We start from the raw sequence: 18,544 nt of genomic DNA, 5'->3' as shown, positions 1-18,544 counted from the left end.
TTGCTTATTGTATCTATGTCGTCTCGTGTCGTGTTTTTCGTTTTTAAATAGGTTTGTTTTCGTGTTAGTTAAAAAAAACACGATGCCCCGATTTGCCACCCCTAACTATAATTGGTACTGTATGGTCCTTTTGGGTTGCCTTCACCAATGCAATTTGATAGGATGGACTTTTGAGAATAAGGTTATTTATGATTTGTTAATATATTACAAGTATAATATATTAATATGAAATCATATTATTTAATTAGTATTGATCAAGAATTAATTTGGAATTAATTTAGTGATCAAAAGAGACTAATAAAATATAGCGCGACTGATTTGGTAAATCAATGATTCTTATAGTGTGGACCAATGATCCATGGTTATTTAGGTGGGCTGAACCAACATGGATAGTCCATGGAGGTTAACCCATGGAGCCTAAGTAAGATGAAGAGTCATGGTGCATTAGGGTTTGCATGGATGTAACCCCAGCACTTGCCACACTATAAATAGACACCCCTAGAGCCAAAATCGGCTACACCTATCATTCTTAAAGTTTGATATTGATTTTGAGCTAAGCAACTTATTCTCTCAAGCCTCCTTTTGCACTTGGTGTTTGTGACACATTAGAGGCACCACATTTGAGGTGCTAAAGCTTTTGAAGGCCAAGAACAACAAGTCCTGCTAAGAGGTAAGTTATCTAACTAGTTATTTTGTTCAATTGTATGCTAGTTAGGATGAATGCTTTGGATAATCAAACTGCATGTATAATTAGAGAAAACATAGATCCAAAGCATATATGGTTGCATGTGCACCATAAGGTTGTTATAGTGCTCAAAACCCATCAAGTTATTATTATTTTTAATTGTTTAACTAATCCTTATCAAACCTTTCTGAATTATTCACCTTTTTCAGGATCCTAACTATGCAAAGACCTTAGTATTATGCAGGAAACATAGAAAGACAAGATAAAGATCACCCATTATATTCAAAACAGAGAGGCCTACAGCCTTACAAGTGTCACGCATTGACATCAAAAGATTATGCTACCCTAATCACCTAAAAGGCCTAGACCGTATCCTGGTCATTATCGGCCTTCTTCTCTTCCCCCTCCCCCCCCCCCCCCCCGGGTCAGCCACAGTACCGGATCCTGGCTGGCGGTAGCAGGCTTGCAAGTTAATTTGGCCAATGCCTCACGCCAACCAACTACGTCCCAGAATCCTGCATTTTCAAGAGCCTCAGCAAGACGGATCTTGGACTCCCAAACGGCCACCGCAGCACTGACCTTTGCATCGGAGATGACCTCTTCCATCTCATGTGTGTGCTCCTCCTCTCTCTCAGCCTTTTCCTTGGTAAGTAGCTTCACCCTCCTCAGAAGATCCTCGTTGGTCGTCTTCCACATCTTCTCCTGTCCCTGAAGGGCTTGTTCAGCCCTCTCCGCCTGGATCCTGTCACACCCCAAAACCGGAACGGCGAAAACGTTCTGGGGTGGAGGACGTCATGTCAAGTATCACAACATATGCAGTATAGTAATCAAAGTACAACAACCATTGCATTAATAGTAATAATTTTACATAGGTTACATTTAGCAACAACATCAAAAGTAAATACAGAGAATAACATAAAATGCAGCTCAGTAACAGGGTAGGAGTAAGTGTATCGGAAAGCCATAAAATGGGTGTCGTTCCTACTAAGTTATCTTTATATTGGAGAGGCACACTCTCCGGTTTTGAAAAGATTTGAGAGAAGTTCGGAACGAAGATTCACAGAAGAAAGGCTCATGAAAGTTTATGGCTAAACACTCTAAATCGAGGTTTTGTGATCCGATCTATTTATATTAATCGCGACGGGAAAGACGATTTGCCTAACACATAGCGTGAGCAGTGTAATCACTAGCTCACTAAATTGTATTATTTTATGGGTTATTAGCATGACGTTAAGGAGGTAGAAATACTTCTCGGGTTCCATGAATTGGCTCCCTCTGTCCACCTCTTATCCCTGACTGGAACAAGCGTTGGTTTCCTTCGGGTATCTATATAGGGTTCTCTGCTCTCGCAGACATATTGAATTTCTGCTCCGCCTTATTTCCGATTCTGACTCTGAGTGTCATCACTTCATAATGGATGACTGGAATATCGGAAGTTCAGGCGAATTTCCCACCGATGTCCCTAAAAGGTATAGGCACATTGTGATTTCAATAGTCTCGTCCCTGTTCATTTATTTCCTAAATGGAAATCTTCTCAATGAACCTCTTCTGGGTCTGCATCGACTCTTATGCCGATTACTGAAGTGGGTAAGGTTTTCTAAAGGGGTTCGTGCGAGAATGGGAATGTCTAAAGAATCTTAAGAGATTATTAAAACATTTTACTGGGTGATCCATATCGAGTCCGGCTACAATTACATAGTGTACACAAATCATACATAACTTAGATCTGATAGGCCTTCGAATATGTGATACTACCCTATATCCACATCCAAACAAGGAAAAGGAAGTAGAGCGAAACCACATATTCTTAGCCTATGAGATCCTCACTATACATAACCTTGGGAGTATACACTTTGTAATCATAGGTCTATCAATAAGGATCTCTTTTAGTTTTCACGCAAGGTTATTTATGGTTCCTAAAATACCCCTATAGTATTTTAATTACATGTTTGATTCTTAACTTCCGAACATGCTTTTGGGTTTATTGTGAGTCTTTTATTATCCTAAAATACTCCTATAGTATTTTAAACTTTATGTTTGGCTCTAGCATTCCTATTTGGTAAGTTTCAGACTCATTGCAACACCACCAACACTCCCAAGCACACGTTAGTCGCATCTCGAATAAATATAGTTGATCAGGTTATATTTATTCCAGCTTACGATTACATAACTGCCCATGTTTGACGGTAATGCTCAACATCCAAAGACTTTTATTCTTATTCTTCCCGTGATACTTGTTCGGGTTCTTATATTCTGGATGTTCTTATACTTTTGTAAAATATGGTTATATTTTAAAGTATAATTCTTGGTCAGAGTATTTTATCCCATTGTATTTATAGGTTGTATATCTTTTATGATTTGATATACTGAGCTCACTATAAACAATGCTCTGATACCAATCTGTCACACCCCAAAACCGGAACGGCGGAAACGTTCTGGGGTGAAGGACGTCATGTCAAGTATCACAACATATGTAGTATAGTAATCAAAGTACAACAACCATTGCATTAATAGTAATAATTTTACATAGGTTACATTTAGCAACAACATCAAAAGTAAATACAGAGAATAACATAAAATGCAGATCAGTACAAGGTTGTCTTCACAAAAGCTTCCGGAGTGTACCTGTCTACTGACGACCTGAGAATACAAGTTATTTTTTAAAGAGAGTATCAGCATTTTAATGTTGGTGAGTTCATAAGTATTTTAATGACATTGGTGTAAGTACATATTTTCTTCAAATTAATCACATTAGATGATGGTGATTGAGTTTACAGAGTATTAGAATCCCTTCCAGGAAATCCTATATTTCCTAATAAAAGTAGTCTTCTACCAAGACCCGATTGTTTTATGTTTAAGGAGTATTTTTCCCCAAAAGTAACTATCATTATCAAAATATAGTTTATACTTATAAAAAAAATATGTGACAAGGTCACAAGTAAAAGTAATAGGGAAAAATAATACTTTTCTTCAGCAATGACGTTGTTGTTTATAAATAAATAAGTAAAATACAAACTTCAGGTAGTATTGAATGAACAATACGCCCCGGAGAGTCTAAATGAATGAAATACAGACTCCAGGCGGTATTAAGTGAACAATACGCCTCGGAGAGTCTAAATGAATGAAATACAGACTCCAGGCGGTATTATGTGAACAATACGCCTCGGAGAGTCTAAATGAATGAAATACAGTCTCCAGGCGGTATTAAGTGAACAATACGCCTCGGAGAGTCTAAAACAGCCTTTAATCCCAGGTAGGTTAGTTTAAAGGTTTAAAAATGTGGCCTAGTTTATAACTATGAAAATACGTTATGATGGTTTTATATCTAGAAAGTACCGTGACGACACTTATTACCTTAAAGCCATGAATTATAAGGTAATTGTAAAGATACTCGTAACCATACTGATTGATGGATGTAACACGACGAACTGCTGGCGTCGAAATGAATGTGACATTTGTCACCCCTTGGCTTGGTCGGCCGGGACTGTAGCTAGCAGTCAGGATGTGGGATGGTCTGTCCCGTATAGATCTATACACACAATGCCCGCTCTCCCTCCAGGAGACTCTGGTTACCACTCGACAACGGTGAAATCTGCGTCATGAGGATGTATCTCGTGTTTTGATTTCTATATACCCTTTTTTTCTACTAAAAGTACAAGTTTTTAGAATATAGATATAACTAAGTTCTTCTTCATGAAAGTTATGGTTGGTTTCTAAACTATACCTATTATAGTTTATTCGAGAGGTTATCTAGATGTCTTTGCTACCCAAAGGTGTTGAACTGGAATAAGAGTATTAACATCTAACCAGATATACATAATATATAACTAGGACTTCAACGACACTCGGACAAATAACCGGATGCTCTAAGTCCACAACCAGACAAGGAACAGGAAATAAAGCGGGCTATCAGTCCTAAGTCTTTCAAACCTTACTTATATAACTATATCTATATAGACATGAATCTATCAAGAAAATAATGTTTAAAGGACTTTGATAAAAAGCTTAACACTTTAAAAAGGGATTTTTGTACTTTAAAAGAGATTTGAAAACAAGATTTGAAAAACTTTAGCTGGATAAAACAGTTTAACATGCAAAAATCTATTTGCTAGACAGTTATTAATCACATATGATTGATATAATAACTTATCAGTTCAACTTGTATCCCCCCCCCCCCCATAAAAGCATTTAAAATCATTTAAAAGGTTAATTAAGGGGTATGAACTCACCTGAAGTGAGTAACTCGAAAGAAGGATTGATATAGGATCGTCGGGTGTCGAATGAAGTTGTGAGCACAAACGGATCCTAGTTTAGCATGTAACAACACATATATGAATACACTTAGGGTATATAACCACTAATAGACACATGGACACACTTTAGGGACATGAAAACACTTAGAAATAAGTGTTACAAACACCTATTGAAGTCCCTAAATGAGTGTAGGGCATTAGATTTGAGTGTAAGGCCACCAAACTCAACCTTTGTGAGTGTGCGGCCAGAGTGTGCGGCCAGGCCTGTGTGCGGCCAGAGTGTGCGGCCAGGCCTGTGTGCGGCCGTACACTCCCACCTAAATGTGCCCAAATCGATTTTCCAAGGCTTGGGGATGATCCTAAGAAGGTGTTTTGGCCGTTGCTATGCTTAAAGGAGTGTTTAAGTCCATTTTAGGGCCAAAAGAGGTGTGTGCGGTCACACATGATGTGTGTGCGGCCGTACACACTTGAAGACCCTCTAGAATGATGATTTCATGGATCAAGTTCGAGGAAAAGGCCTTCTAATGTGTTGTATCAATGATCTAAGGATGAATACTCACTTGTTTTGCTGATTGGAGATGAAAACACGAAGGATTCTTGAGAGAGAATGTTCCAGCTTTGAAGGAGTGGGAGAAAGGGGTGTAAGGTTGGCTAAGTGTTCAATATATAGGGTCGAGTGTGAGGCTGGAGGGTGTGTGCGGCTGGCTGGCCGCACACGCGGGTGTGCGGCCGCACACACCTTCTTTGGTGTGTTTGGCCCGATTTTGTGATGCTACACACTTTCTAACCCTTCCTAAGGCTCATATCTAGGTTATACTAAGCCTAGGACACTCATATAGACCCACATTTTTGTTATAAGATAGCAAAACGAAGGCTGACACTCGGCTGAGTCGAATAGTTGAACTTTACAAGATAAGGATTTTCGGGTTGTCACATTATCCCCCCGTTAAAGGGAATTTCTTCCCGAAATTAGAATCTTAACGAATACTCGGGGATAAGTGCGAAGGATGCAGATACTTCATGCATTATCTGATCTGCCCATTCCCTTGGGGAATCAGATCTATATTGAGCCTTAACGAACATTCACTACGAGGTATGGCTTCTCCTATGATCTCTAGGCTACACGGGATAAGGTTTCATCAGTTTCCTTTAGATTTCTCCTGTTTCCCCTTAACGAACGTGACTCTGGTTTTTATGGATCTAGTCGAGAAAATGATGAGAGTTTTGTCGGGTACTACCGGTGCATTCGTTGAGACGTGGGTAGATTAGGGTGGAATTTATGTAATTTCCTAAGGTAGTCTGGGTCTGACGGATGTTGGACCCATTCTTATCAAGAATCTCCGATGGTCCTAAGTTTTTGGGAAGATAGAATGTTTCAGTACTTAGAACATAATGTACTTCCATGGTTAGATCATCACTTGGCGTGATCGCCATTCTGAAGTTCCAAAAGCTCTCTCTTACTGGGGGTGTAGTCCCCGGGTTGGTTCTTAGAAGGCTCAGGTCGTCTTCATATTCGTATTTCCTACTGATTGGCTTTTGGAGGTTTTCTGGATCATTGGGGTGTTGACTATATGCTGGCATCCATTGGTTACGTGATATCTATTTGGTTACATGGTATTTACCCCAGTTCAGTGCAAAATGGACCTGCGCTTCTGACTCATGAGGTGTTTCTAACGGAAACTCTCAAAGTCAGTGTGGTAGAGGGTTTTACCAGACGATGCTTAGAAAATTTCAACTTTTGTCATCGTCTCATAGATGCTTTCACAGTATGATTCCTAACTGGAAAGAATCATTCTCTTACTCGCTTCGCTGTTTCATGGATAGTAGTCTCTGATCAGGGCTAACTTAGCCCTTAGAGGTTTTCAGAAGTGCTGGACTATTTCAGGAGGTGGTTCTACTATTTCTTTCAGAGATAGTATTCCTTGGAACACCTAGTAGTCCAACAAATCTCTAATACATGCCCCAATATCTAATGTGTTGGCTCCCTCCGGTTTGTAGGAAGCGCGTGTTCTTGTATAACCCATCGACTAACACCTAGACCGGTGTCGAGTCTACAATCTCTTTATGACCTGGGTTATAAAGCTTAACGCAACTTACCATCTACTTTATTCGATTATTCTTGGTTGCGGAGGTAGTCATGTGGTTCTTAGCATCCTAGTATTAACTTTGGAGAATGCAGTCTATCGTCTATAGGGTGACGGTGACTTTTCCCGCATGACAAGGCACTATCTCCACTTTTCCCGTCCTAGGCACTTCTCGTTTGTATCTGGATGCACAAAGTGCATGTGTAGTGCGAGCACCCCTTGCAACTACCCTTCCGATGTTACCGAGTTTCTCTATCTAGATTAAACCTAGATAGCATAAGATTCTGCTACTCAGAACCTCTAATTTCTTCATCCATTCTTCTCAGAGTTTAACCTGTCACAGCTTTTCAGGTTTCATAGCTTACTGCTGAGATGCTTAATTTTTGTGGGATTAGGCGTGAATGGATGGTCGTAGTCAATGCTTTTGACTCTTACGACTTGAGTTACTGTTCCCAACTGAGGGTGTCAGCTACTATGTTGGCTTAACCGGGATAACAACAATTTCGAATTTGTAGTCATTTTAGTAGCTCAACCCACCATTGTTTCTCTTGAATTTAGCTCCTTCCCTATGGGATAGAATGAAGGGTCTTATTATAAGGTTTGTGTTAGACCTCATACTTGGCTCAATCACTATTACTCGGTGTATGCAAGTCGTATATAATTGAGATTGACAGGATGTTCAAATGTGTGGCCCACCCCAAACCCAAAACCAAACGAGGAACAGGGAGTAGGGAGGAAGCACACATCTTGAATTTCATTGATATAAATTATATACCACTCTAATGCATATACTCAGTAATGGTAAGTTAATCCCATGAGTTCTTTTCTCCTGGTTCACGAACTAGCTCGTGCGGTGCAAATGGCCTTTCTGGGGGACCTATTGGGTAGGCCTCGAGCGGTTAATGTCTTCCGGAATATCTGCAGTGCCTTTCGCTTTAGGTTTTAAAGTCTAAGGAGGGGTTGGTTAACAGTGTGTGGTATCCCTCTCCTGGGTACTTCTGAAGGTTGGGTGAGAGAGACGGCTGACGGTTCGTATTAGGTTGTCTTATCAGGTTCGAAGGAACCTTTATTTGATGCTTAGGATACGGTGAAAGTTCTCTTTACACAGCACTAGGAATTTTCGCATGGTTGAACCAAGTCGAGCCATGACTGACGGTAGTGTCGAAATTTATAATCATCGACACGATATGGAATGAAGATCGGTAGGACCATGTGCTGGACAGGGCACACAAGTTCTTAGCGTCTCGGTTTTCATCCATGGTATCACTATCGTGGATACTTGGACCGACATGATTGACGCCAACTCAAGGGGTCCTGATGTTTTGGAATAATGTACTTTTCATAAATGGATTTCTCACGAGGCCTCTCTGTAACCGCCTAGTATACACTAGTCATGTATAATTAAGATTAAAAGGACTGTTGACTGAGCGACTCCACCCTAAATCCACAACCAAACAAGGAACAGGAGATAAGGCAGCATCACTCACTCGAGGTCTATCAATCTTAATTATAAATGGCCTTAACGTATATACTAAGCCATCATAGCTTTACCTGATGGGTTTTCAAGTTTTATAACAGTGCTGCGACTTTCGCCTTAACGAGGGAGTAATTACAATTAGAATTGATTAATTAAAGTTTTCGGTTAGCTACTTAGGATTGAGAAACGTACCAAAATTCTACCGGGTTCCCTGATGTTTCCCCTAGGCATTAGGGTTAAACTCCTCCTGCGCCCTTGTCATTTCTTTCAGTTGGGCAGTCCCTCTTGAAGTGCCCAATTTCACCACATAGGTGGCCTATTGGACTGGTCCCAACATGGGTGGTTGATGTAATAAACTCAACCGGAGTTCTGCAGTTGCGAGCGGTATGCCCCTTCATGTTGCACCTAACACAAAGGAGTTCTCGACAGACTCCATAATGATGGTAGTCACACTTGCTGCAGCGGGGAAGGTTTCCTAGGTATGGTCTTCTTGGTGTCGAGGCAGAAGGGTTGACAGAGGCATTGGCCACTTCAGCTCGTTGTCCTTCGGAAGGTCCTTGAGTCGAGGTACTTCCCTCCTCGTTCTCAAACTTCCTTTTCAGTGGGTTAGGTTGGAGTTCTTGGGTGGCTTTACACACCGGTGCAGGTTGCTGTTGTCCATTGCTATGATCGGGGTTCCCGACAGGGCTCCTGCTAACATTGGCGTTGTTAGCGTTCAGGTGAGCCATGACAGCTGCTACGGCTGCTGAAACTGCAGCTTGAAACGTAGCTTCATCGATTTGAAGAATCGGTGTTTTACCAGCGGGTTGGTTACGTTTCTTTGGAGGCATGGTTTTTCCTACACGAAAAGGAACACAAGCTGATGAGAAACGGTGGTTAACCCTAGACGTAACTTTCTTTACTATGATAGGCATAAATTTTCCCGCGCCTTGATTTATGGTTATCTGAGCGTCGACCTACATCCCTATGATGCAGTCTGGGTAACAGGGTAGGAGTAAGTGTATCGGAAAGCCATAAAATGGGTGTCGTTCCTACTAAGTTATCTTTATATTGGAGAGGCACACTCTCCGGTTTTGAAAAGATTTGAGAGAAGTTCGGAACGAAGATTCACAGAAGAAAGGCTCATGAAAGTTTATGGCTAAACACTCTAAATCGAGGTTTTGTGATCTGATCTATTTATATTAATCGCGACGGGAAAGACGATTTGCCTAACACATAGCGTGAGCAGTGTAATCACTAGCTCACTAAATTGTATTATTTTATGGGTTATTAGCATGACGTTAAGGAGGTAGAAATACTTCTCGGGTTCCATGAATTGGCTCCCTCTGTCCACCTCTTATCCCTGACTGGAACAAGCGTTGGTTTCCTTCGGGTATCTATATAGGGTTCTCTACTCTCGCAGACATATTGAATTTCTGCTCCGCCTTATTTCCGATTCTGACTCTGAGTGTCATCACTTCATAATGGATGAATGGAATGTCGGAAGTTCAGGCGAATTTCCCACCGATGTCCCAAAAAGGTATAGGCACATTGTGATTTCAATAGTCTCGTCCCTGTTCATTTATTTCCTAAATGGAAATCTTCTCAATGAACCTCTTCTGGGTCTGCATCGACTCTTATGCCGATTACTGAAGTGGGTAAGGTTTTCTAAAGGGGTTCGTGCGAGAATGGGAATGTCTAAAGAATCTTAAGAGATTATTAAAACATTTTACTGGGTGATCCATATCGAGTCCGGCTACAATTACATAGTGTACACAAATCATACATAACTTAGATCTGATAGGCCTTCGAATATGTGATACTACCCTATATCCACATCCAAACAAGGAAAAGGAAGTAGAGCGAAACCACATATTCTTAGCCTATGAGATCCTCACTATACATAACCTTGGGAGTATACACTTTGTAATCATAGGTCTATCAATAAGGATCTCTTTTAGTTTTCACGCAAGGTTATTTATGGTTCCTAAAATACCCCTATAGTATTTTAATTACATGTTTGATTCTTAACTTCCGAACATGCTTTTGGGTTTATTGTGAGTCTTTTATTATCCTAAAATACTCCTATAGTATTTTAAACTTTATGTTTGGCTCTAGCATTCCTATTTGGTAAGTTTCAGACTCATTGCAACACCACCAACACTCCCAAGCACACGTTAGTCGCATCTCGAATAAATATAGTTGATCAGGTTATATTTATTCCAGCTTACGATTACATAACTGCCCATGTTTGACGGTAATGCTCAACATCCAAAGACTTTTATTCTTATTCTTCCCGTGATACTTGTTCGGGTTCTTATATTCTGGATGTTCTTATACTTTTGTAAAATATGGTTATATTTTAAAGTATAATTCTTGGTCAGAGTATTTTATCCCATTGTATTTATAGGTTGTATATCTTTTATGATTTGATATACTGAGCTCACTATAAACAATGCTCTGATACCAATCTGTCACACCCCAAAACCGGAACGGCGGAAACGTTCTGGGGTGAAGGACGTCATGTCAAGTATCACAACATATGTAGTATAGTAATCAAAGTACAACAACCATTGCATTAATAGTAATAATTTTACATAGGTTACATTTAGCAACAACATCAAAAGTAAATACAGAGAATAACATAAAATGCAGATCAGTACAAGGTTGTCTTCACAAAAGCTTCCGGAGTGTACCTGTCTACTGACGACCTGAGAATACAAGTTATTTTTTAAAGAGAGTATCAGCATTTTAATGTTGGTGAGTTCATAAGTATTTTAATGACATTGGTGTAAGTACATATTTTCTTCAAATTAATCACATTAGATGATGGTGATTGAGTTTACAGAGTATTAGAATCCCTTCCAGGAAATCCTATATTTCCTAATAAAAGTAGTCTTCTACCAAGACCCGATTGTTTTATGTTTAAGGAGTATTTTTCCCCAAAAGTAACTATCATTATCAAAATATAGTTTATACTTATAAAAAAAATATGTGACAAGGTCACAAGTAAAAGTAATAGGGAAAAATAATACTTTTCTTCAGCAATGACGTTGTTGTTTATAAATAAATAAATAAAATACAAACTCCAGGTAGTATTGAATGAACAATACGCCCCGGAGAGTCTAAATGAATGAAATACAGACTCCAGGCGGTATTAAGTGAACAATACGCCTCGGAGAGTCTAAATGAATGAAATACAGACTCCAGGCGGTATTATGTGAACAATACGCCTCGGAGAGTCTAAATGAATGAAATACAATCTCCAGGCGGTATTAAGTGAACAATACGCCTCGGAGAGTCTAAAACAGCCTTTAATCCCAGGTAGGTTAGTTTAAAGGTTTAAAAATGTGGCCTAGTTTATAACTATGAAAATACGTTATGATGGTTTTATATCTAGAAAGTACCGTGACGACACTTATTACCTTAAAGCCATGAATTATAAGGTAATTGTAAAGATACTCGTAACCATACTGATTGATGGATGTAACACGACGAACTGCTGGCGTCGAAATGAATGTGACATTTGTCACCCCTTGGCTTGGTCGGCCGGGACTGTAGCTAGCAGTCAGGATGTGGGATGGTCTGTCCTGTATAGATCTATACACACAATGCCCGCTCTCCCTCCAGGAGACTCTGGTTACCACTCGACAACGGTGAAATCTGCGTCATGAGGATGTATCTCGTGTTTTGATTTCTATATACCCTTTTTTTCTACTAAAAGTACAAGTTTTTAGAATATAGATATAACTAAGTTCTTCTTCATGAAAGTTATGGTTGGTTTCTAAACTATACCTATTATAGTTTATTCGAGAGGTTATCTAGATGTCTTTGCTACCCAAAGGTGTTGAACTGGAATAAGAGTATTAACATCTAACCAGATATACATAATATATAACTAGGACTTCAACGACACTCGGACAAATAACCGGATGCTCTAAGTCCACAACCAGACAAGGAACAGGAAATAAAGCGGGCTATCAATCCTAAGTCTTTCAAACCCTACTTATATAACTATATCTATATAGACATGAATCTATCAAGAAAATAATGTTTAAAGGACTTTGATAAAAAGCTTAACACTTTAAAAAGGGATTTTTGTAATTTAAAAGAGATTTGAAAACAAGATTTGAAAAACTTTAGCTGGATAAAACAGTTTAACATGCAAAAATCTATTTGCTAGACAGTTATTAATCACATATGATTGATATAATAACTTATCAGTTCAACTTGTATCCCCCCCCCCCCATAAAAGCATTTAAAATCATTTAAAAGGTTAATTAAGGGGTATGAACTCACCTGAAGTGAGTAACTCGAAAGAAGGATTGATATAGGATCGTCGGGTGTCGAATGAAGTTGTGAGCACAAACGGATCCTAGTTTAGCATGTAACAACACATATATGAATACACTTAGGGTATATAACCACTAATAGACACATGGACACACTTTAGGGACATGAAAACACTTAGAAATAAGTGTTACAAACACCTATTGAAGTCCCTAAATGAGTGTAGGGCATTAGATTTGAGTGTAAGGCCACCAAACTCAACCTTTGTGAGTGTGCGGCCAGAGTGTGCGACCAGGCCTGTGTGCGGCCAGAGTGTGCGGCCAGGCCTGTGTGCGGCCGTACACTCCCACCTAAATGTGCCCAAATCGATTTTCCAAGGCTTGGGGATGATCCTAAGAAGGTGTTTTGGCCGTTGCTATGCTTAAAGGAGTGTTTAAGTCCATTTTAGGGCCAAAAGAGGTGTGTGCGGTCACACATGATGTGTGTGCGGCCGTACACACTTGAAGACCCTCTAGAATGATGATTTCATGGATCAAGTTCGAGGAAAAGGCCTTCTAATGTGTTGTATCAATGATCTAAGGATGAATACTCACTTGTTTTGCTGATTGGAGATGAAAACACGAAGGATTCTTGAGAGAGAATGTTCCAGCTTTGAAGGAGTGGGAGAAAGGGGTGTAAGGTTGGCTAAGTGTTCAATATATAGGGTCCAGTGTGAGGCTGGAGGGTGTGTGCGGCTGGCTAGCCGCACACGCGGGTGTGCGGCCGCACACACCTTCTTTGGTGTGTTTGGCCCGATTTTGTGATGCTACACACTTTCTAACCCTTCCTAAGGCTCATATCTAGGTTATACTAAGCCTAGGACACTCATATAGACCCACATTTTTGTTATAAGATAGCAAAATGAAGGCTGACACTCGGCTGAGTCGAATAGTTGAACTTTACAAGATAAGGATTTTCGGGTTGTCACAGATCCTTAGATCAGCGGAAACATGATCAGAGACTTGCGGCAAAAATATAGTTAGTCAGCGAAAAACAAAATAAAAAATGAAGCGAGAGTGAAATGAACACTTACAGCTTGAGAGATAGAGACCAACTTCTGGAGCGCTTCCTCAACTCCAAGGCTCTCCAAAGATAAACCTGTGGATTCAGCAGTTTTCCTCTTCTGGGATCCCAGAGTTTTCACTGTCAAATCCATGGTCGGGCTCTTAGGAGGAAGAGAGGACGAACTCTTCTCCTTCTTCACCACCATCTGATCTCCTGACATAGCTCAAGATCAGCAAGAGTGAAGCGAGCATTGGTGCGAGTGACCTTGGATCCTGTATACAACAAAAGATTATTAAAGACCCTCATCACAAACAGGAAAAAAATTAAGGATCCTAACCCGTCGACATGAAGTCAGTAGCAGAGGAGCTTTCCTGTGGGACGGCTTGATCGAATCAAAAGGATCTCTCGACTACAGGAAAAGACAAGAACTTCTCAATCTTCTCTTCAGAATCCTCAGCGACAGGAACTAGTTCCTCGAACTTGAAGGCTGCAAAGAAACAAACAAAATAAGAATAAGATTCCAGGATCACAAGGTAAAGCATTAAAATCCTACCCTTCTTAACCCATTCTGTAGGCAAGGGATCCCCATTGGGAACAGAGTCATGCCTCACGAATAGGTATATCCCTTTCCAAGCTCCATCATTGTGCTTGGTTTTCAAGCTTAGAGAAGATCTGAGGGTTTTGACCTTAATAAGGAAACAAGAATTCCCAAAGGTTGTGAGATCGTATACGCAGGCCAACTCAGAAAGGCCTATGTCAAGACCTTTTGATTGATTTATTTGGTCGACCCAATATAGGATCCTCCAGACAATTGGCATGGCCTGGATAAACGAAATCCAGTCACCATAAAAAATTTGGAGACGATCCCGGGGAAAGGGTATCTCAAGCCTAAGGAGAAAGCATACTTAGGAAAGCACACCCAAGTGGGAGAGACGAAATCGGGCTGAATCAGAGGATCAAAGGGCCTGAAAACAGTGTTGGGAGGAAAGGCCCCATTGAGTTTCAGATATTTGATGTCATCATCGCCAAAAGAGCATGTCTCCTCATAAGAGAGGATCCCTTGGTCGATAAAATCATCATCGGGAAGGGCCAAGATGCTTTTACGAGAGATAGCCCTTTTACGACCCATGGTAGAAAGAATAAAAGCCTGGAAGAAAAAATTACCTTCTAAACGCAAGATGGCACGAGAAAAGCAAAAGAACGGATAAGAGATTATGAAACTAACCCCTCATATTTACACTGGACCGATAAATATGATTTGACAGCTAACGGCTAGTAAACTATCCGTTGGAATTTAAATTACCTAGTCGTTATGGGTTATAACTGAAAATTACTATTCTCTCTCCTCTTACCTATTTACTTTAAGTTATTCCTTTAATATTTACGAAACTAATCCCTATTTTTCAGGAATAACTTGGGGGCAATTGTTAGGGCCAGGATACTTACAATACTCAGGATCCTCAAACATCCAGGATCCTTGGCTACCTCAGGATCCCAGCTAATTACCGTTATTATTTATATTAATGTTTATAACGGTAGTATTTTTTCTATAATTAACACGTGTACAGAAGCATTCAAGAGAAGACCGATTCTCACCGAAGAATCGTCTCAACAATGCTGAAGACCCGGAATATTATGTCAAATAACTGTTGGATTTAGTGTCTAAGCCCATAACTATAATTGGTATGTACTTGACCCGAGAGTAGCATGATCCATTTGGGTTGCATTTCACCAGAACAATTTGTAAGAATGGACTTTTGAGAAGAGGTTATATATGATTTATTAATATATTATAAGTTCTAATATATTAATATGAAATCATATTATTTAATTAGTATTGATCAAGAATTAATTTGGAATTAATTTAGTGATCAAAAGAGACTAATTAAATGTAAGGGGATTGATTTGGTAAATCAATGATTCTTATAGTGTGGGCCTATGGTTATTTAGGATGGGCTAAACCAATATGGTAGTCCATGGATAGTCCATGGAGGTTTAACCCATGGATCCTAAGTAAGATGAAATGTCATGCACATTAGGGTTTACATGGATGTAACCCTAATCCTTGCCACACTATAAAAGGAGTCCCTTAGCTCATGAAATCGGTACTAGTGGTCTTTGGAAGAGCATAGTTGAATTTTGAGTGCAAGAAAGTCTCTCTCAAGTCCTCCATTATTGGTGGTGTTTGGTGAAGCATTTGAGGCATCACATTTGGGGTGCTAGGCTCTTAAAGGTCCAAGGTATCAAGCTACAAGAAAAAGGTATGTCATCTAACTAGTTTTTGTTATACAAGTACCCATGCTTTGTATGTTAGTTAGGATAATGTTTTGGAAAATCAAATTGCATGTATAATTAGAGAAAACATAGATCCAAAGCATTTAGGGTTGTATGTGCACCTTAAGGTTGTTAGAGTGCTCAAAACCCATCATTGGTATCAGAGCCTAGGATTGTTTTCTGTTATACTTGATGTTTATTGGTTTTCAAAGTTGAAAAAATCATTTTTCTGCATTCTGACTGGTGAACTCGCAGAGTCCATTGGGTGACTCGACGAGTCCACCCAGAAAATGACCAACTCGACGAATCCAGTTCATGCACTCGCCGAGTTGGTGCTCCTGTGTGTAGATTTTCGATTTTTGGCCAGAAATTGGATTAGGATCATTACCCCCAAACTGTTTTTTGAACCATGAAATCTATTTTTTCATAAGGTAATGATCATGCTTGTCCAATTAAAAGATAATTGTCATAATTTCAAGATTTGTATTAGTTGATATGAATTATCTTGTTCTTATGAGTTTAATTAGATCATGTATGAATTATTTGATTTTGTGTTAATTATAATAATGATCTAAATGTTTTTAATGGACTCCATAACTTGTCCTCAAGTTTTGGAAAATGAAAAGTCTCATTAAAATCATAGGTTATAGAAAATGAAAAGTCTTTTCTTTTAAAAACCATTAAACTCATAAGTTATTGAAACAAAAAGTTTTGAATAGTTTCAAAACTTGCCCTCAAGCTTTGGAATTTGTAAAGTCACACTTATGAATACTTTAATTCAAAACCCTATAATTTTAAAAGTTTAAAATTCAACCCTTATACTATTATAATATTAAAAGTTTAATAATTATATATATGTATAAGACAAGTCAGTCTTACCGTTAATAGGTCTCATTCACGAAGCCGGACTATAAGGGGGTATCAGGTTACTGCCTATAAAATGGTGGTTTAATGGGTGTCCACTCTCACCCACCACTTCTTTGACTGGTGGAGGGTCGTTAGCCAAACGGGTAGGATAGGACATTAATTCTCGTTAAAAGTATAATGAAAATTATAAAGTAACTAAATGTTTTATTAAATTCCCAATCTTAGTTACTTTAGGAAATATCTGAAATTGATGCTAATCCATGAAATTGTACTTTGCACCTTGTCAAGTCATTAATGGAGCGTGTGTGGTTAACCGGCACATTAACTTGGACTAGTAAGGGTGGCAAAGGGTAGCTTGATGTTTGCCATAGATCAATGGAGCGCGTGTGGTTAACCGGCACATTGATTAGGTGATAAATGACATCGAGTGTACCAAGCACATTTGCATGGTTATTCACACCTTGTTTGTGATCATCGGTATCCCAGTCACAAACCTGAAGGGCATAATCGAGATTTTTACATGTCATTGAAAAGTTCAATGAATCTCAAAGGAATCTAGGAATTTCAATCCAATTAAAACTTAATAATCAATTTTGTTTTTCATGGTGGAAATTGGTAAATCGTCATTTACCTACCTTCAAATATTTTTCATTTGGATTACGGCATCCCTCTTCCAAATTGTAAAATATTGTGTTGGGTCCTAGCCTTAATATTTCATTTTGGGTGTTATATTAAGGACTCTTATCTAATCTAAACTTTTTCCCTCTTTTTCAGATGTCTTCCAACACTGCTTCTGGCTCAAACCCTACTGGCTCCTTCTCTATCATGAACTTGTGTAGGAGAGTCATCTTTAATGGTACCAAATTCAATGACTGGATTAGGAACATCAGGATGGTCACTCGTTATGAGGACAAGGAATATGTCCTCGACAAGGAGCTTAAGGAAATCGATGATTCGCCTGCTAATCCTGAGGAGATCGCTGAGTTTAGGACTCATGAGAAGGATGCCACCAAGGTGTCTTGTATCATGTTGGCCACTATGACAGCTGAACTCCAAAAGTCCTATGAGGACTTCTACCCTTTTGAGATGCACCAGGACCTGATGGAAAGATACATCAGAGTGCTCGTCAAGAGAGGTATGAAATCATCGCCTCCATGATAACTACTAAGATGAAGGATGGTGAACCCATCACGACCCACTTGCAGAAAATGAAAAGGTTTGTGGACCGCTTGCTAAAGTTGAATGTGAACTTTGATGAGGAGTTGGCCATAGATATCAGTCTACACTCCTTACCTCCATGTTATGATCAGTTCCATATGACCTATCATATGAACAAGGAGGAGGTCACACTTAGCAAGCTTCAAGGTCTTTTGAGGACTGCTGAAAGTAGTATCAAAAGTAAATCTGTTTCTACTCCTACAGCTACTACCCCTGTCTTGGCAATTGGACATGGGAAAGGGAAGAAGAGGAAGGTTCCCTCTAAGAGCCGCAAGGGAAAGTCTCTTGATGGATCCTCTTCTAGTGGAACCAAGGCTGGTTCTGCTGCTCCCTCTTATATTCCTAAGGATGCAGAGTGTTTCTATTATCATAA

The 18,544-nt window shown here is 39.5% G+C and overlaps 1 long non-coding RNA gene across 2 annotated transcripts; it reads right to left on the bottom strand.

The window, feature by feature from the left end:
• Positions 1-1,143: 1,143 nt before the first annotated feature.
• LOC145166711 (uncharacterized) lies at positions 1,144-16,574 on the bottom strand. Of its 2 annotated transcripts, none has more exons than XR_013740665.1 (3): positions 14,150-16,574; positions 13,841-14,084; positions 1,144-1,462 (listed from the first exon to the last, which is right to left on the bottom strand). It is a non-coding gene; the product is annotated as an uncharacterized LOC145166711 (long non-coding RNA). The 2 variants fall into 2 exon arrangements; XR_013740666.1 differs by lacking the exon at positions 1,144-1,462 and adding an exon at positions 11,094-11,189.
• Between the last annotated feature and the right edge of the window lie 1,970 nt (positions 16,575-18,544).

The sequence above is a fragment of the Lactuca virosa genome, chromosome 3, assembly GCF_052849685.1.
Source record: "Lactuca virosa cultivar CGN04683 chromosome 3, Lactuca_virosa_CGN04683_v6, whole genome shotgun sequence".
Classification (NCBI taxonomy): Eukaryota; Viridiplantae; Streptophyta; class Magnoliopsida; order Asterales; family Asteraceae; genus Lactuca; species Lactuca virosa.
This window is presented reverse-complemented; position numbering and strand designations above follow the sequence as displayed.